This window comes from Rhineura floridana, chromosome 21 (genome assembly GCF_030035675.1).
Source record: "Rhineura floridana isolate rRhiFlo1 chromosome 21, rRhiFlo1.hap2, whole genome shotgun sequence".
Lineage (NCBI taxonomy): Eukaryota > Metazoa > Chordata > Lepidosauria > Squamata > Rhineuridae > Rhineura > Rhineura floridana.
In genome coordinates, this window is record NC_084500.1 from 8,790,130 (window position 1) to 8,811,408 (window position 21,279).

General features: G+C 42.8%; 1 long non-coding RNA gene across 1 annotated transcript; it reads right to left on the minus strand.

The window, feature by feature from the left end:
• Window positions 1–5,332: 5,332 nt before the first annotated feature.
• On the minus strand, window positions 5,333–10,593 carry LOC133374472 (uncharacterized). Its single transcript, XR_009759900.1, has 2 exons — window positions 10,510–10,593; window positions 5,333–5,753 (listed from the first exon to the last, which is right to left on the minus strand). It is a non-coding gene; the product is annotated as an uncharacterized LOC133374472 (long non-coding RNA).
• Window positions 10,594–21,279: the final 10,686 nt, after the last annotated feature.

A 21,279-nucleotide genomic window follows, 5' to 3' on the forward strand; every position in this document is an offset into this window, starting at 1 on the left:
CCAGGAGAGACTGTACCATATCTTACAGGCCCCTTTGGTTCCAGAGATACATATTACCTCCCCTATGATAAAAAAATCCTGATCTTGCATAATGGCACCAGACCTGCGCTAAAAGGACATTATTGGATTTGTGGCCAAAAAGCGTATGCCATTCTTCCCCTGAACTGGACTGGCACTTGTTACGTCAGAATTATACAACCACTGTATACCATAAAAGGTGGGAATGTACACCCTTTAATTCCGGTGTTCGATGAGGACCGATCAAATCAAGTGAAACGATCAATAGATATCAGTTTAGCCAAAGGACAAGATAATGGATGGGGTGATACGTGGCCACCTGAAAGGATCATTGCAACCTATGACCCTGCCTCCTGGGCACAGGATGGCACTTATGGATATAGAACTCCAATCTATATGTTAAATAGATTGATTCGGTTGCAAGCTGTAGTAGAGATAATTACTAATCAGACGGCAAATGCCCTAACGTTGCTTGCTGATCAGTCAACCCAAATGAGAGAGGGAATACTCCAGAATCGATTAGCCTTGGACTATTTACTGGCGAAAGAAGGTGGAGTTTGCGGACTCCTGAACTTAACCGAGTGTTGCCTGAAAGTAGACAATAATGGAGAAATTGTAATGGATATAGCTAACAAAATAAAGAGGCTTGCACATGTACCGGTACAAACATGGAAGGGAATTGATTTAGGCAACTGGAGTTTTTGGTTTGACTGGTTTGGTGGGATGAAAACACTGATTGTATTAGTTGTTTTGATTTTATTAGGATGTATGCTCTTGCCTTGCTTATTACCAATAGTCATGAATGGTATTCGTAGTATAGCTGACAATGCTGCAGCTAGAAGTAGTATACAAATGTATGGGAAAATCATGTATCAGCGGGTATATGGTGATGAACCATTTCAGGATTCTGAAGTTAAAGAACCCATATAATTCAAAAATTCCATGGGTTCTTAAGAGGGGAGTTGTGAGCAATAAACAATCAATGCTTTTCTGCTGGTATTTACCTTGCTGCTTGTGTAAACCGACTTTGCCTGTTAAACTGGTTTTGCAGGTCATAAAATGGCGCTGGGCAAGGAGACAACGCCCAAAGGGAAAAAGGGTGGAAAAGTGCAAAACAAGCCTTATATGGAAAAGTTTGAGAATGAGGAAGTGAGCTGGCTAAATAGATAATGTATGCATGATGTATGTGGTGCCAAGGGTATAAAGCCTGGCTGCGTCCAGGGAGTGGCAGACTCGGCCTGGTTCGTTTCTCCACTTGCAAGTGTTTCAATAAAACTTGGTTTTGCTTTTAAGTCGTTTCGTCGTTCCTTGAGTAATATTGGAACACAGTACTTGGGAGCGAACTCTCGCCTATCAATAAAAGTAATATTGTGGGCGTTTATTACAATGTCACCACTCAGCCTTCTCTTCACCAGACTGAACATGCCAAGTTCCTTCAACCTTTCCTCATAAGACTTGTTCTCCATACCGGCTATCATCCTCGTCGCCCTCTTCTGGACCCGCTCCAACTTGTCTATATCTTTCTTTAAATGAGGCACCCAGAACTGAACGCAGTATTCCAGATGAGGCCTGACCAATGCAGAATATAGTGGGACTATTACTTCCCTCGACCTGGAAACTATAGCTCTGTTTATGCAGCCCAAAACCGCGTTTGCCTTTTTTGCCGCGGCATCACACTGCTGGGTCATGTTCAACTTGCGATCCACTACAATTCCAAGGTCCTTCTCACACGCGCTACTGCTAAGCCGGGTATTTCCCATCCTGTACCCGTGCATTTTGTTTTTGTGGCCTAAATGCAGAATCCTGCATTTGTCTTTATTGAATTTCATTTTATTAATTTCAGCCCAATTTTCTAGTCTATCCAGGTCCCTTTGGATTTTATTCCTGTCTTCCATTGTGTTAGCTATCCCTCCCAGTTTCGTATCATCCGCAAACTTCATAAGGCTTCCCTCCACCCCATCGTCTAAGTCATTGATAGATGTTGAATAGCATGGGGGAGAGGATAGAACCCTGTGGCACTCCACAATTGAGAGGCCAAGGGTCTGAAACCTCATCCCCCAATGCTACCCGTTGATGCCTGTCTGAGAGATAGGAACGGAACCACCGTAAAACAGTGCCCCCTATTCCTAATCCCTCAAGGTGATTTAAAAGGATACCGTGGTCAACGGTATGAAAGGCTGCTGAGAGATCCAGGAGGACGAGGAATGTGTATTCTCCCCTATCCAGCGCCCTCCTCATATCATCCACCAGAGCGACCAAGGCTGTTTCAGTTCCATGTCCAGTCCTGAAGCCCGATTGGAAAGGATCTAAGTAATCTGCTTCATCCAAGTGTGTCTGTAACTGTTTGGCCACCACTCGCTCAATCACCTTGCCCAAGAATGGTAAATTAGAGACCGGGCAAAAGTTATTCAACTCTTGGGGATCCAAGGAGGGCTTTTTCAAGATGGGCTTTATCACTGCCTCCTTGAGGGCTGATGGCATTGCACCCTCTTCCAAGGATGCATTTACCATTGCCTTGATCCCTTCTCCCAGTCTCTCTTTGCAGCTCATGATGAGCCACGAAGGGCAAGGATCAAGCAAACAAGTGGTTGGCTTCACAGTAGAGAGCACCTTGTCCACTTCCTCAGAGGGAAGAGGCTGAAACCGATCCCACCAGACCGGAATGCAACTGGCCAACTCTGGCCCACTGCCTGTATCCATGGCGTACGGAATCATGCTCTTCAGGCGCTCGATTTTATCGGCAAAGTGTTTAGCAAATGTATCACAGGAGGCTTTAGAATGCTCCATGGGTTCCTGAGCAACTGGACCGACCAGGCTTCAGACCACTTGGAACAACCTCCTGGGACAGCACTCTGCCGACGCAATAGAGGCAGCAAAGAATTGCCTCTTTGCTGCCTTTGTTGCCAGCTGGTAGGCCGCTATTGCTGCTCTAACCAGTGTCCGATCGTCTTCAGCGTGAAATTTCCGCCACCAGCATTCTAGTCGTCTCACCTCCTGTCTCAGACCCCACAAAGTGGCTCCTGATTCATCTCATGTCTGACACTGATAAACATATCACTGAATCAGTTGCTCAGTTTTTAATCATAGCCCAGAGTTTACGTAAAAAGGTAATTTTATCTTAGACCGACTATATTAGGACAATGTTTTATAATTGCTGATGCCGTATTGTCTTGTCTTAGTTATCTTAACTTTTTTTGAATAATCAATTGTATATCGGGTCAATGACCACATAATAAAATTTGATTTGATTTTACTAGAAGCCAACATAGATTTATCAAGAACAAATCCTGCCAGGCTGATCTTATCTCATATTTTGATTGAGTAACCTCCAGCTAAAGATCACCCCACAGTGAGATGCTCTAGGGTTATGTGCCCAGCTGTGGGCAAGCTGCATAGCCCCAAGGAACCCAGTTGCCAGCAGGAGGGCTGGCAGTTGCAGACAAGGAAGGGGCTGGCTTGTGCAGCTGTGGCAAGCTGAGCAGGCCCTAGCCAGCTGGGGAGAATAGGTCTCAGAGGGAGGCAATGGCAAACCCCCTCTGAATACCGCTTACCATGAAAGGCCTATTCACAGGGTCACCATAAGTCGGGATCGACTTGAAGGCAGTCCATTTCCAACCTCCCTCATAGACTATGGGAATGCTGTGGAAATATATTTTGAATTTAGGAGGCCTGGTGCCAGTGGTCAGGAAGGCTGAGGGTCCCTTCATCTTTAAGGTGGGAGGGTAACATTCCTGCTCCGTGATCCACAGCAGCATTACGTCATGCAACCCGATGCCGCTGTGGATTGCAGAGTGGGAGCCTAAGGAGTTGATGCCCTTACCGCCATGCAAGAGGTAGGTGGGGCAGGCAGACCTATTTAAAACCCATGTCACTTGTATCAGGAGGGCTGTTGTTTGTATGGCACTGTGGGCCTTGGGCAAGCTGATGCCCAAGGGCCCAGTCATGCTTGTTGCTGACCCTGGACTTTAGCAAAGCTTTTGACAAAGTGCCCCATGATATTCTGATAATCAAGAGAGCTAAATGTGGACTGGATGGAACAACTATCAGGTGGATCCACAGTTGGCTACAGAATCTTACTCAAAGAGTGCTTATACATCTGGGGGGAGGTAACAATTGGGCTACTGCAGGACCCAGTCCTGGGTCCAGTGCTCTTCAACATTTTCATTAATGACTTGGATGAGGAGGTGCAGGGAATGCTTATCCAATTTGCAGATGATACAAAATCAGCAGGAATAGCTAATATCCTGGAAGACAGAAACAAATTCAAAGGGATCTTGATAGGCTGGAGCACTGACAGGCTGAAACAACAGGATGAAATTTAACAGGGATAAGTGCGAAGTTCTACACCTAGGAAAAAGAAACAGTTATAAGATGGGGATACTTGGCTCAACAATACTACATGCGAGAAGGAACAAGCTGAATATGAGCCAACAGTGTGATGTGGCTGCAAAAGAGCCAAATGCTATTTTAGGCTGCATTAACAGAAGTATAGTTTCCAAATCACGTTAAGTATTGGTTACCTCTGTTTGGCACCGGTTAGGCCTCATCTTGCATACTGTGTCCAGTTCCGGATACTGCGCTTTAAGAATGATGCAGACAAACTGAAATGGGTTCAGAGGAGGCCAACAATGATGTTCAGGGGACTGGAAACAAAGCCCTATGAGGAGAGACTAAAAGAACTGGCCATGTTTAGCCTTGAGAAGTGTGAGGCAACTAGGCATGCTTAGACCTGAAAAGAGAAGACTGAGGGGAGATAGGATAGCACTCTTCAAGTACTTGAAAGGTTGCCAGACAGAAGAGGGCCAGAATCTCTTCTCGATTGTCCCAGAGTGCAGGACATGAAATAATGGGCTCAAGTTGCAGGAAGCCAGATTCTGCCTGAACATCAGGGAAAATGTCCTAACGATTAGAATGGTACAACAATGGAAATAATTTCCTAAGGGCGTGATGGGCTCTTCAACGCTGGAGGCCTTCAAGAGGCAGCTGGACAGCCCCCTGTCAGGGATGCTTTAATTTGGATTCCTGCATTGAGCTGGTGATTGCACTCAATGGCCTTATAGGCCCCTTCCTACTCGACAATTCTATGATTCTATGACTTGTCCCAAGTGTGGATCCCCCTGAATTGGCCCAAAGTGGTTCAGGATTCAGGTTTTGTATGAATCTGGTGCACGGCCCTAATAAATACACACTTTTCAATGCATGTAACAGTAAAATGCACATCACGTATTCATCTCTAATGTAAAATACCATTTTTCATAAATAAAGTTTGCTACGGCTGTTTCTTAAACTAACACACCTTACAAGCAGAGGGCTCTAGTTAAAACGCAATTTTATTATGCATCCAGGGTGTTACATTTGTCATCTTTGATGCTCTCACCTAATTATCATCAGTGGAATCCATGAAATGCTTTAGGATATCTGAACTGATGGGTGGTCAAGTGGCCCTACAGATGTTCACTATGGACCACATTGCTGTGTCACTCTCCACTGCAGTGACGGTCATTCAATCGATGTTCCTGCCAATCAAAGCACCACTTTAGGGAGAGAGAAGATCCTGAAAAATGAAAGCTCCAAATTCACAACAGGCAGATTGTGTGTTGTGTGTATGGGGAGGGGGAGACCTTTGCTGTGTCCTGCAGCATTTCTCTGTATGCTAGAATGATTGTGAGATTCATCTACTCAAATATTCTGTGAGATTTAACAGATAAGGGGCTGAAGTTCAGAAGTTTTGAAACCTAGGAGAAAAAGAAAAAAAATCTGGAATTATACTGCTGTCGGAGGTCCCCCCCCCCCCGCCCATGGTTGTGATTTACCATTGTGATGCCACCAACATCACAATTTTAAAATGTGAGTTTAGTAGGTATGAAAGTGAAATGGACAGCCTTCAAGTTGATCCCAACTTATGACGACCCTATGAACAGGGTTTTCATGGTAAGCGGCATTCAGAGGTGGTTTCCAATTGCCTTCTTCTGAGGCCAAGAGGCCCAAGGTCACCCACTGAGCTTCATGGCTATGTAGGGATTCGAACCCTGGTCTGGGCTGCATTTAATGTTAGACCAACTCAGAGTAGACACATTGAGCTTAATAGACATGACTAACTTAGGTCCATTATTTACAGTGAGTCTACTCTGCATAGAATTTAGCCGGATACAACCCAATGTTTGCTTTTATTGCTCTTTTTAATGAATTTTTAGTGAGCCAGTGTGACGTAGTAGTTAGGGTGTTGGACTACCACTTGGGAGACCAGGGTTCGAATCCCCACACAGACATGAAGCTCACTGGGTGACCTTGGGCCAGTCACTTCCTCTCAGCCTCAGGAGAAGGCTATGGTAAACCATGCCTGTCTAATATTTATGGGGAGGGAGTTCCACAAGAGTTTTTTGTCTAATAGTGAATTTCTTGGCATTTAATCCAGGAAGTCAGAAATGGGATCCTGTGCAGGTTTGCTGAGAATGGATTATTTGCATGCTTATTAAATTCAGTGGGATTTACTCCCCTGCAAATATGTTACCCAATCCTTCTAAGATACACAGGAAATAGATTGGATTGTGAAAGACCAACACAAATTGTATTTGCATTTTTACAAATTTGTAGGGCAGTACAATATCTCAGAGAGGAGGCCAGGTCTCCTGCTCCCCTGGTGCATTCACTATAGCTGCCCAATTTCAATGCTTTTTAAAGCTTGATAAAATATCTGTTGGCTATAGGTGCATTCTTAAACCACAAGGTTTTTTGCCTATTAGTGAAATTCTCTGCTTTTTAATCCAGGAGGTAAGAAATGGGATGCTGTGCAAGTTTTGCTGATAATGGATTGATCATTTGCATACTTATTGAGTTCATTTACTCCCCTGCATGTTATTATATGCCTTCAAGTCAATTTTGACTTATGGCAACCCTATGAATCAGTGACCTCCAATAGCATCTCCTATAAACCACCCTGTTCAGATCTTGCAAGTTCAGATCTGTGGCTTCCTTTATAGAATCAATCCATCTCTTCTTTTTCTACACCCTTCCGTTTTCCCCAGCGTCATGGTCTTTTCTAATCAGACCATTATGGTCTCTTCTATGTGTCCAAAGTATGATAACCTCAGTTTCATCATTTCTGCTTCTAGTTATAGTTATAGTTTAATTTGTTCTGACACCCAATTATTTGTCTTTTTTGCAGCCCATGGTATGTGGAAAGCTCTCCTCCAACACCACATTTCAAATGAGTTGATTTTTCTCTTATCTGCTTTTTTCACTGTCCATCTTTCACATCCATACACAGAGATTGGGAATACCATGGTCTGAATGATCCTGACTTTAGTGTTCAGTGATACATCTTTGCATTTGAGGACCTTTTCTAGTTCTCTCATAGCTGCCCTCCCCAGTCCTAGCCTTCTTCTATTGTCTCTATTTTGGTTAATGACTGTGCTGAGGTATTGATAATCCTTGCCAAGTTCAAAGTCTGAAGGAGGAGATTGAAAGGAGGGAGGAGGGCTGAAGGAAGGGGAAGGGAAGGGGAGGAACAAAAGGGAGGAGATGAGGGAGGAGGAGGGGAGGGTAGGTTTGATCATTTGCATGCTTATTGAGCTCAATGGGATTTACTCCTGTGCAATCATGGTCAGTATATAGGGTTGCCAGGTCAGAAGCATCCCAAAACCTGAGATTTGAGGGGTGGGCCCTAGTGATGTCACAGGGTGGGCCCGAATGATGTCATGGGGTGGGCCCAAGTGATGTCACGGGGTGGGCCCGAGTGATATCATTAAGCATCAATCACAGTTGCTTGGAGCATACAATTAAAAAAAATCTGGTTGGAAATCAAGATAGAAATCTTAGCTAAAAGATGGAGCCTGGGTAGGGAACATTTAATCTAGCCTACTTGCTTTCAGCAAGAAGGGTTAAGTGCCTTCAGGCCAGGGCAGTCACCAGAAGGCCCACTGCAGGGACAAAGGAGCCTAGTGTTGTGGAGATGTTAGATGGGAGCTTTGTGGAGTAAAGATGGATGCTCCTGAAGGCTGCAATTCTAAACACACTTACTAAGGGATTAAGCCCCATAGAACTCAACAGGACTGACTTCTAAGTAGATATAGTTTGGATTGTGCTGTTAGTAAACCTTGACTAGGGTTCTTCTGCGAATACATCCATATCCAAGCAGGGTTGGCAACCCCCTGCCTGGAATACCCTGCCCTTATCTTTTAACGTGGCTGCTCCAAATGTTTTTACAGATTTGACCCTTTACTTCAGAAAGAGGTCTGAGAAATGAGTAAGAGTAAGAAGTATCTTTTAAAATGGTTCTTTTCAATTCACTCTTGAATGAACATCATACCTAGGGCAGATCCACACCATTCCTTTAAAGCACATTCAACACCCATTTGAAGCACATGAATCCCACCACAGAATCATGGGAACTGCAGTTTGTTAAGAGTGGTGAGAACTATAACTGTGAGGGGGAAATGACACTTCCCAGAATTCTTTAGGGAAAGTCATGCGCTTTAAATGCGAGTTGGATGTGCTTTAAACGTATTGTGTGAATCCACTTAATAAATTTTGCCTGCATGTAAATTGTTTTAATTAATTTTTCAAAATGGAAATGAGCTATAAACTGTAGTGGGTAACCATGGGCTACTCACCATCTCTAAGCCTATCTGCCCCTCAGGATGAAAACAATGAAGAACCATGACTACCCCAAGGCATACTTAAAATGTAAAGGAAGTGTTGTACAACCATAGTATGAAATCGGATACTTATAGGGACACAGCATGACAAAACTGGGTGGAAGTAACGAGTGGGGTACCACAGGGCTCAGTCCTGGGCCCAGTGCTCTTCAACATTTTTATTAACTACTTGGATGAGCATGCTTATCAAATTCGCAGATGATACAAAATTGGAGGGCATACCTAATACCGTGGAAGACAGAAATAAAATTCAAAGGGTCCTTGATAGGCAGGAGCATTGGGCTGAAAACAACAGAATGAAATTCAACAGGGATAAATGCAAAGTTCTACACTTAGGAAAAAGAAACCAAATGCACAGTTATAAGATGGGGGATACTGGGCTCAGCAGTACGACATGTGAGAAGGATCTTGGAATTGTCGTTGATCACAAGCTGAATATGAGCCAACAGTGTGATGTGGCTGCAAAAAAGGCAAATGCTATATTAGGCTGCATTAACAGAAGTATAGTTTCCAAATCATGTGAAGTATTAGTTCCCCTCTATTCAGTACTGGTTATGCCTCATCATGAGTGCTGCGTCCAGTTCTGGTCTCTGCACTTCAAGAAGGATGCAGACAAACTGGAACAGGTTCAGAGGAGGGCAACAAGGATGATTTGGGGACTGGAAACAAAACCCTATGAGGAGAGACTGAAAGAACTGGGCATGTTTAGCCTGGAGAAGAGAAGACTGAGGGGAGATATGATAGCACTGTTCAAGTACTTGAAAGGTTGCCACACAGAGGAGGGCCAGGATCTCTTCTCTATTGTCCCAGAGTGCAGGACACAGAATAATGGGCTCAAGTTGCAAGAAGCCAGATTTGGACTGGACATCAGGAAAAGCTTCCTAACTGTTAGAGCCATATGACAATGGAACCAATTACTAGAGAGGTAGTGGGCTCTCCAACACTGGAGGCATTCAAGAGGCAGCTGGACAGCCATCTGTCCGGAATTCTTTGATTTGGATTCCTGCATTGAGCAGGGGGTTGGACCTGATGGCCTTATAGGCCCCTTCCAACTCTACTAGTCTATGATTCTATGAAAATATTTATATAAGCATGACTATCAAATATGTTTATAATTTATACAACCTGCAAAGATATTTATAGTGTAATCCTATGTTTGTTTACTCAGAAGCAAGTCCCAATGTATTCAATGGGGCTTACTCAACCAGGGAAAACTGTACCCTGAAGTGATAAGGAACTTCTTCTTTTAACAAGTCTTTTAAGTTGAGACCTTATCCCAGCCTGCGTCTGTGTTGGAATTGCTTTTTAATATGTTTTTAAACCTTTTCTTAAAAAAATGTTTTTAAAGCTTTTAAAAATGTTTTTAAAGATGTTTTGTTTTAATATATTTTAAAGTCTTTTTTATGATTTTTAAAGTGTTTTTAGTGCTGTTGTTTGCTGCCCTGGGCTCCTACTGGGAGGAAGGGTGGGATATAAATCAAATAATAAATAAATAAAAATAAATAAATAAACTTCATTTTTTTAAAAAATCACAATAAAAACTATGATAAACCCTGCCTAATTTCTTTAAAAATAGGGTTGGAGGGGGAGAGAAAGATTTACAACACAAACACAAGTCTGCGCTATGTTTACTAAAAAGTCCCATTAATTTACAGCACAATCCTAACCATGTCTACTCAAAAGTAAGTCCTAATGGAGTTCAATGGGGTTTACTCCAGGTACATGCTTTACTCCCAGAAAAGCAAATATTGGATTAAATACTTTCATATTTCATAGCCCAGGGTCTGACTCTTGGACAGAAGAGGGAAAAAAAACGTTAAGCCATATTACTTACGCAAACTGCAAAAATCTTAAAGCCACCATTTTCTGACATTGAAATCAAGCCTAGGCATGCCTGGATCAACATGTCACAACCCTGACTTCATTGGCTGCAATCCTGAAAGGGCGGGGTTACAGCCAGAGCTTGGAAAAGTTACTTTTTAAAACTACAACTCCCATCAGCCCCAGCCAGCATGGCCACTGGATTGAGCCGATGAGAGTTGTAGCTCGAGCAAGGAATTGTTCTAAAGATTGTAAAAAGCAGTCGTGCAGGGGGGCAGTTGACATTTTGGTGTATATCTTGGGAACCAGACCACCTAGAAACTTACTTTTTTTTTAAATTGAAGCTGATAGTCCGGAGATTAAGGGGTGCTAGCCAGAGAACTGGAGCCCACCCAAAAAACTGGAGACTCCAGCCGACAACTGGAGATTAAACAACATGGGGGCAATTCTGGCCGGAGGTGAGAAAAGCAAGGGTGGGGCCGGAGTCTCCAGCCGTTTTCCGTAGACCTGGCATTGCTATCAGTATAGGTAAAACTGACCATGGGGGAGGGGGAGGGAGGAGGCTAGGGGGAGGAGGAGGAGGGGGAAGGAAGGGATTGGAAAGAGATGGTGGAGGGGAAGGGAGGGGTAAAGGAAGGGGCAAGAGGAGGGGATAAGAGGGAGGAGGAGGAGGAGGGGAGGGCAAGTTTGATAATTTGCAGTTCAGTAGGATATACTCCTGTGCAGTCATACTTAGGACAAGTGAAACTACCAAATTATGGAACGATCTCTCTGATGAGATGCACCTGGCACCAACACTGTTATTTTTTCGGTGCCAGGTCAAGAGTTTCCTCTTCTCCCAGGCATTTTAGCATGTGTTTTTAAATTGCTTTTTTAAAAATGTGTTTTTAAATTTGTATATTTGTTTTTAATATTTTTAATTGTTGTAAACCGCCCAGAGAGCTTCGGCTATGGGGCGATATACAAATGAAATAAATAAATAAAATAAATAAACTGACCTGGGGGAGGGGGAGGGAGGGGAGGAGGAGGGCAGGAAGGGGGAGGGAGGAAGGGGGAGGGAGGGAGGGGGAGGGCAGGTGAGGAGATTGGACAGATGGGCACTGGGCAGAAGGGAAGCCCCTTCCCTTTCCAAAAGGAAAACATTATGAACATAATGCCCACCTTTTTAGTCTACAGCAAACACATGTAGCCTCCCACCCAAATTTAAGCCAAAGCTGTCATGGCTTCTCCCAAAGAATCCTGGGAAATGTAGTTAGTGAAGGGTACTGAAAGTTGTCAGGAGAAGCCCTGTTCCCTCACAGAGCTTCAATCAGATCTGCTGACTGTTAATTCCCTCTGACCACTGGAGCTCTCTCAGGGGAATAGGAGTCTCCTGTCAGCCCCCTTCACAAACTACACTTCCCAGGATTCTCTGGGGGAAGCCATGACTGTCTCAAGTGAAATCAAAGTCTGGTGAGGGTGTGGCCCACTGATTAGACAAGCCAAGCAGCTGGGAGTCTGGCTTTTTGAACACTGACAGTTGGTTCTTACTGAGCATGCACAGCTGAATGCAAAATTTCTTAAATTAATTAAAAATCAGCCAGGTATTTTAAACTTTTAAACTGCAGAAGATGAAGGTCAAAGTATGGGGGCAAGGTCAGCAATAGGATTGCAGGTAGTCTGTGAACTTAGGGTTGCCAGGTTCATGGCCTGAGACTGATCCTGTATCTTTAGGAGAAGAGAAAGTCAGCCAAGTGCAGGTGTTCTTGCAACCCTGTAATGAGAAAAACCACAAGGTGGAATTCTCCCTTCCCCCTGCCCAACTTTTAAAGATACAGAAGACCTCTTGGTTGCCAGCCGCAGCCTCCAAGAGGTCTTCTGTATCTTTAAAAGTTGTGGAGGAGGAAGGGAGAATTCCACCTAGTGGTTTTTCTCATTACAGAGTTGCAAGAACACCTGCACTTGGCTGACCTCTTCTCCTAAAGATACAGGATCAGGATCAGGCCATGGATCTGGCAACCCTAGTAAACATGGCTGATTTTTAATTAATTTCGACAGATTATAAGAACTCTTGACAGAAAAATGTCCAAAAGGGGTCTGGTTTTTCTCTCTTTACACTTTGAACTCTTGATTCTCTCTGTTTTGTGTATCACCATGAAAATTTAGAGGGTTGTTAAGCAAGCGTTTCTGAATTCAGGACTATAAGTTTTGTAAGGGTTTGTTTTGAAATTAGCTTATGGGGAGCATCAGAATGGCATGCGGGTATTTAATGTTAACAATTTAACATTGTGGAATGTGAAAAATCCATGCTGACTATAGTATACAGCCACTCTTGTGGCTGTATAATGCACATTTCTGCAAGCAGTTGTTCATAATGTAAGGCATTTTCCTACAGATTTGTGAGAGAACTGCAAGTTTCATAGGATAATTGTTTCAGTTTTGAACCATCTGTTTGATTTGAGTGTTGTTAGGACCCCCCTTCCTCTCACAGTGACACAATTTTCAGAGTGCTTTAACAGTCAGTCCCTCATCCCAGAGAACTCGGGATTGCAGTTCTGTGAGGGTAAAAGGGGTCTCCTAGCAACTCAACACCCTTCACAAACTACATTTCCCAGGATTCTGTTTAAAGTGGAATAATAGTGAAATAAATGTATGGTGTGAATGTGGCCAGGTACTGAAGTGTGAAAGGAACATAACACAGTAGGACAGAAGTGCTAGCGTTATAATCAGGAAAAATAACACAATAAACCCCACCTCTGAATGCAGCCTGGATGCGGCACAGCAGTGCAACACTCTAGATAGCTCACATTACAGCCGAAGCAGCAGGCTGAGTTGTGAGCCGATAATTTTTCTACTTCCAATGCTATTAGTAGAGATTTGTCAATCAGTTTTTGACAGGCTGACATGCTAGATGAAATGAGATACACTGATACAGGTTGTTATCTGCCAATAGCCAGGTTTTAAAATATGGATAAAGCTGTCAGGTCACATCAGACATCCCTCCTGAATAGGGGAACTTAAATAATAATAAAAAACTAACCACACATGCTAATAGCAAGCATTGATCTGAAAAATGAGTGCTTGTCAAAGAAAGTTAGCGAGAACGTGGCCTACAAACAGGCAGTGATCAGAATAATCAGTTTAATTGCTTGTACGAGGAGTCAAGTTATTCTTGTATTTCATTGGCAACAAAATGCCTTTCCTTTCTTTTTTAAAGGGAGTATGGAATATTAAGTCCAATTATCCTGATGGGCCTGTGTCATGAGGTGTAAAACTCACCCACCCTGAATAATTGGCATAAGATGAAGTCGGCTTCTGAGTCTGCTGAGAAGCAGCTTCAGGGGTGGCTCAAAAATGGTGTCCATTGCAGAACTATTGGGTCTCATTTCTTTCTTCCTTTCCCATAGACTAATCTTCATAATATTTTTCTTATTGAGTTTCTAAATGGGATACAAAGGTAAAATTCCACCTGCAGCCTTCCCAGGTAGGTAGGGCTGGAACAGACCCCTGCCTGAAATCTTGGAGAGCCACTTCCAGCCAGCCTAGACAATATAGTGAGCTAAATGGTCCAGTGGTCTTGACTCAGTATAAGGCATCTCCCTATATTCCTAACTTAAATTAACAAAAAGGTCCTATCAGAGATCATAAAACAAAGTATGAATGATCAAGGAAGATGAACTGTAAGGAATTTCTTTCCAAATATGTTTCCATATTTCCAAACTAAAAATCCATGGGCTAAGTGGAAGGGAGAGGGTGCTTAGGAAGAGATGGTTCACGTTTTTAACGTACAATGTAAACATGGATATCAAGTGTTCTTGTTCATTTGAACAGAAATTAATTCCACATCATTTTGGAAAACTCTGAAATGAAATGGACTGCCTTCAAGTCAATTCCAACTCATGGCGACCCTATGAAGAGGGTTTTCAAGGGAAGTGGTACTCAGAGGTGGTTTACCATTGCCTCCCTCTGAGGCTGTGACTGGCCCAAGGTCACCCAGTGAGCTTCATGGCTGTGTGGGGATTCGAACCCTGGTCTCTCAGGTCATAGTCCAGCACTCTAACCACTATGCCACAGATACTCACAAAATAAATTCATAATTAAGAATGCATCAGCTCTAAAAACAATACTGTGATTAGGGATGGAAAGATCTGTCAATTGGTCCTCTCAGTTTCCCGCTTTTCTAATGTTAAATTCAGTTCTCTACATTTCTGCAGCAATCTTAAAAAGAAATCCTCATGAAAATTATCCACCATTTTAGTGTGAATTTCTCCAAATAAACACATTTTTGTTGGCAGTTTTGACAAAAGTACACATTCATGCAAGCCATTTCTCATCACATCATGCCTTTTTGCATTTTATTTTCACTCATATATTCATTTTTATGCACCCTTTCCCCTAATACATGCATTTTTATAAATATTATTTAGTTGGTGAACTGCATCCCATAATTCTAATACTTGTGAATTTTGAAGGATGGCCGTGTTTTGGTTCTCACATTGTTTCAGAAAGTGTGAATTCAATAAATTCTGCTTGAAATGCGAACTGAATTGAAATTCTCACCCATCCCTAACTGTGATATATATACATATCTGTGCAAAGACTTGGAAAATCTAGGCAGTTTAAAAGCACATTCCAACCAATGGAATGTCTTCAAAGTGCCCCATTTGGGCAACCATCTTTTTAACAGTATAATGTTCCCAGTATAATGTTATTTGTATGTATTAGTTGGTTTTTTTATGAAGTAACTTACAAAAATGTACATCATGTTACATGTTACACTGTGTTACAATACATCATCATATTCTGTCACTCCCAGGAACATTTATGGTCTCATTTTGAACATGTCCACGCCAGTCACAGTGGCAGATAGCCCATTATACTACCTACAAAAGAAAAAAAGACAGGACTTTATTTTTAAGGCAGTCTTTGGATCACCTCACAACAATGTCATGTATTTAAATATGAATTCTCATGAATAATTTTTTTAAAAGAAAAGTGAAAATAAAAATTGCAGATTAGTCTGGTGGCCCTAGCAGCGAGCGAGGATCCAGACACAAATTCTGTTGTGAAGAAATCACGCTGGAGATCCAGGTGGAGATGTTTCCTGGGGGGGGGAGTGTAATTTTAGACTTACTCCAATTACTGGGAAAGATGTTCAAGAACATAACAAGAGCCCTGCTGCATCAGACCAAAGGCCCTTCCTAGACCAGCATCCTATTCTCACAGCAGCCAACCAATGGGAAGCCTGCCAGCAGGACATGGGTGCATCAGCACTTGCCCCACCTATCAGTTCTCAGCAGTTGGCCTTCACCAGTATAAGGACATCTTGAACTCTTTAATAAAATAAGAAATTATATGTGGAGAAGAAAGTAACTCTTCCCACCCCAACCCTTTTGTGTGGCTCTTAGAAGTGCAAACCTTTCTGCTGACCTGCACACCATTATTTCTAAGGCAGCTCTTTAAATTTTAAAGCAGTCTTTCCAAAGAGGGAAATGTATATGAACAGCAGGTTCCTGTTTACTGAATTAAAAGCAGAGGGAAAGCAGACTTGCCATCTAGCTTGCCAAGAAATAATGATTAAGTGTTGCAAAGTTTAATGCACATCTTTATGTTTTTTAAAGAATCCCTTTTGAGCTCAACTCTATCCCTTTATTTTTTTCAAAAAGGAAGATTCAAAACATACACCATATTATTATAATAAAACATCTGAGGGAGATGAGCTGCAGGGGAATTTCCTCTAAGTTGTATTGAGGTATTGTAAGGGTGCTTCCAGAATAGGCTTATCTACATGGGAGCATAGCTTCGTACTAAAGATGCTTTTTTAACTTCCTTTTTCTGTTTGCCCCATCCATAGTAAGGGCTCAATGCCAGCTGCAAATGCAGTGGTTTCCATTCACACTGAGGGGAAGGATCAATCATAGAATCATAGAATAGTAGAGTTGGAAGGGGCCTATAAGGCCATCAAGTCCAACCCCCTGCTCAATACAGGAATCCAAATCAAAGCATTTCCAACAGATGGCTGTTTCCTAGTGACCATGCCCTCTAATTTAACATTTCCACTCCCTCTGGTTGCTTGGCATCCAAGCATGCTGCAGTGGGTTCCTTTAAAAAAAAAAAACCAGAAGAGCAAATATCTGTGTTTTGCCTGGTAGGATGCAGCTGAAATACAAATCTTTGTTTGAGCAGTGTTATGCCTTTGCACACGAGTTAGGAGGAGAAAGAAAATAAAGACACAATTTACAGCAACATAAAAAAGGCTAGCAGAATGGGGAGAGCAGCTGGAAGTTGCTTTTCAGCCTACAGAAAATAAAATTAACAAAGAGAGGAGGATGGCATGGGCATGGAGAGGGGAACGATTGACACACCCTCTTAAAAGCATCAGAGCAAAGAGTTTGCAAGCACTAGAGATACAGAGTGAAGACATTTTTTCCTTCCCTTTTCGTATTATCGGAGGATTGGGTTAGTATGGATTTACAGGGGGAAAACTGTGTGATAGCTTCTGTTTGCCAGTAACGTTATGTGAACCATATGAGTTAAAAGGACATGTGAGTAGCACTAAACACACCATGTACATGAGCCCACGGTCACTATTTTGCAGGAGTGATACAATCAATCTCTAGGTTAGCACATTTAAGTGGATTTAAAGGGCTCTCTCATTAGAGATGTTGGAGAAGGAAATGGGGATGAAAATCACCAGAGTTCACATTAGTCCTAGGCCAGGAATGGAAATAGTGCAAATGAATACAAGTGATATTCAAAGAACCATAGGTCAATGGAGAGGCAGTGACTGGCCCACGGTCACCCAGTGAGCTTCGTGGCTGTGTGGGATTCGAACCCTGGTCTCCCAGGTCATAGTCCAGCACCTTAACCACTACACCACACTGGCTTTCGCCATAGTGGATAGAGATATAAATAACATAGGTTTCGGGAAGATGTGTGATCACTCCACAAGCAAATCAGGATGCATGCAAGGCAAATTCTTATTGATGTACAATGGCCTGCTAAACAAATCAGAACAAATGCTCTGTAAGGACTGGTTATAATCTAACATCTGTGTAAGCTTTGGGAAGGCAAAGCGGGCAATGCTGAATACACAGGTCCTCTGGAGAGGCCCTAAATCCTCTGCATGATGAGGGGAAGCATGGGTTGAACACACTATGTCCACTCCCCTGTTGCATCCCAATTGCCCTCCACTAAATAGAAGAATATCTTCTGAAGTGGGGAGCTTGGGCGTCATTGCTATAATCCCCTATCCCTTACTGTAATTAAGCCAAACTTGATGTGCCTGGAATAATCAGTTTTTTAATTCATTTAGGGAATTCACACCCCATTCTTAACTAAATTTCTCAAAGCACCTTACAAAAACTAAAATAGGCCTAGGGATGGGGGCTACATCCGCTAAATTGGACTTTATTTTGACTGAATCTGACAGTCCACTGTCATTTTGGACTGGCACTGATTTATTGTGATGTGCCATGGCCGTTATCGGCACAGCTTCCCCCCCCCAAATTTCCCCCCGATTTTAGGTAATTATCTTCATAATTACAAATGCTGTGATCCTTTAACTTCCATGGATTTACATAAGCATTTTTTTAAAAAATTACATAATTTTTTTCCACCAAAAAACAAACCAGTGGATGAATCGGCAAGTGCAAAAGCAAGTGGGAACAAAAAAAAGGTGGATCGGGATTGAACGACGGACTACAAGCAGATCCGAACTAGGCAGCAAACCCCATCCCTAAATAGACCATACAATATTCCTGTGTGAGGCGGCACCTGTCATCGACTCATGCTGTTATGAGTATTTGCAGGATGTTTTCCCAGCAACCAAGGTCAGGCTGGAAGGCACACCATACATTGATAAAACAGAAACACTGAGGAAGGTTGGGCTTCAGGGGGAGAGAACAGCTGAAGATGTAGCTTCAGGAAAAGCCCCACAGTCTTTGGTGCTTCTAACAGGAACACAAACACACAGAAGGAGGGTGGCTCCTTCTGTCTCAATGCTGTAGGCAACCCAGTGCTGAGCTTGGCAACCTTGACTCCTAGGGAGCCAAAGGGAAGGTTACTGAAGTCAGGAAAGAAGCCATAGCGTGGCATGTGCTTACTGTGTGTGGAGAAGAAAGGTGAAGGAACCTGAGCACAAGAGAGTAGGAGAAGCCCATAGGAGGGTCATGTGATGAACTGGGCTCATGAGTTCTGATAACAAGGGCTCACCAGGTCTACTCTGAAGCAAGTGTGACCTGGCATTCTGAGGAACCTCAAGGAGGGTGGATTAGAGAGGAGACCATCCTACTGTGAAGTGTAATAGCATATTTTCAAACCTAGATTTAAACATCAGAAAATAGAAGCATTAGAACAATGGCCACGGTGCAAAGATCTCCTGAAATAAAACTGTTTGAACGTGTTTTTGAAACATAGGAGATATAGTGCCTGCCTGATTTCTAATGGTTAGGAGTTCCATGGAACAGGGCTTACTGTCCTGTGCTCCTCGTTGATATGAGTCATGCTTCTGGTGCATGGAGGACCTCTGCCTACCCTGCCTATGTTTCCCTGTGTTTGTATTAGATTGTTAGTCTCTTGGGCTATGGACTTATGCCTTTTCTTTGTTAAACACCATGAACATTGATAGCACTATGCAGCAGTAATAATAGTAATATGTGGGAGCCTACACAGTTCCCATCAATGGTGCATGGCTCTAAAATGCATGGGCTTTATGCTACATGAGAATAAAAGATGCTGTGCTGCAGAAGTTATCCCTCCAACCCCTGGAGGGGGGCTGAGTTAGCATGCTTGCCCTGCTGTTCCTCACTGTGTCACAGAATTGAAGAATTTGAATTAGAGATGGAGGTGAATTTCAGCATTTTTGGATTTGTTACCGAATTCTGTCAGAATCCATAAACTCTGTATATCTTTGAATCGGGTTTAACTAATGCCTGCGACTGTCAGCGACACCAGCTTTTAAAAAAAAATTAATCTGTGGCTAATTTGACATCGTTATCAACATAAACAGGTTTGCTCTGAAGTGCTGCAATGTGTATTCCTTTGAAGTTCTGTCTCAATGAGGTGATAACAATTGCCATGAACATCTTTGGTCAGTACTGCGGTAACCTGAGGCAAGAGGCAGAATTGACAGGCAATGATTTGCCTAATTTAAATTTAAATAGAAAATCCAAGAGACCATCGGTAGAAAGATCGCCAACAGCATTAGCAGTTTTGTTCACTATTACAAGCGGATAGGAAATAGCAAAAAAAAAAACCAATACCAGGGAAGAGGAAATGTTGTGGATCTGCACAACAAGCCAGTTGTGAAAACCAAAACATGGACCAGAACCAAAGAGCAAACCCCATCCTTAGTCTGGATAGAGCTTTAATTCAAAGCAATGGAATGTAAGGCAGACCTGAGCAGAGAAAAATGGAATGTCAAGGAGGAGATCTGTTCATCCCCAGGTTTAGATCAAGCTTCACAATCTAGCAAAAGCTGTAGGCTACTGGTGTTATTTATTTATTTAGTTAAAATATTTCTATCCCGCCCTTCTACCCTATAATAGGGCACTCTGGGCAGCTTACCAAAATAAAATCAAACATGTACATAATAAAATTGTAAACAGTAAAATCACAAAAACATTAAAATACATAAAATACAATTAAAATACATAAAATTATACACACACTCAAACATACATATATACGTATGTACAGGGTGTGGTACTAAAGGGACTACAAAGGTAAAATTTAATGTAGAAGGCATAAAATCAGTGTCAGGCTCTACCATCCAGTCCTTCCCAAAGGCTCTCCAGAACAAGATCATTTTCAGAAGTCTCCAGAAAACCAACAGGGAGGGAGCAGAGTGGACTTCTTGGGGTACGGTATTCCAAAGCTTGGGGGCCACAGCTGAAAAAGCTCTCTCCTGCGTGCCTGTCAGTCTAACATCATTTATTCCAGGCATGCAGATCCCGGGCAGGTACATATGGGCATAAGAGGTCCCTCAGGTATATTGGTCTAAGGCCGTTTAGGGCTTTAAAGGTCAGAACCAGCACTTTGAATTGGGCTCAGAAACAAATTGGGAGCCAGTGGAGTCAATAAAGCACAGTTAACATTCCGGCTGCTGCATTTTGAACCAACTGCAATTTCCAAACTGTTTTCAAAGGCAGCCCCACATAGAGTGAGTTACAGTAATCAAGCCTCGATGTCACCAATGCATGTGTCACTGTGGACAAGTCAACTGCCTCCAGGAATGGACATAGCTGGTAGACTAGTTTGAGTTGGCCAAAAGCACTCCTGGCTACCACAGCCACCTGATATTCAAGCAGCAGGGCAGGATCCAGGAGGACTCCCAAACTGTGGACCTGCTCCTTCAAGGGGAGTGCAACCCCATCCAGAACAGGTTGCAACCGCATCCCTGGTGCAGTTTTTCCCTTGACCAGCAGTACTTCTGTCTTGTCTGGATTAAGTTTCAGTTTGTTAGCCAACATCCAGCCCTTCACAGCCTCCAGGCACCGGTTTAGGATGAGCACTCCCTCCCTGCAATCAGGTGGTAGGGAGAGATAGAGCTGAGTGTCATCAGCATATTGATGACATTGTAAATCTCCTGATGACCTCTGTGATGTTCCTATATTAATGTATATATGGTAAGTGTTGGTTGTTTAGAAGATACATGGTAAGTGGAGTGAAAGAGGGGGAGTGAATGGGCAGTAGAATGCGAGATGATTGGCTGAGTGTTTAAAATGGCTGAATGTATAAAGGGAGGAGTGAGAGTGGAATCTGGGGGGAGAAGAGAACTGAGTGGGTTGCTTGGTGGGGTTTA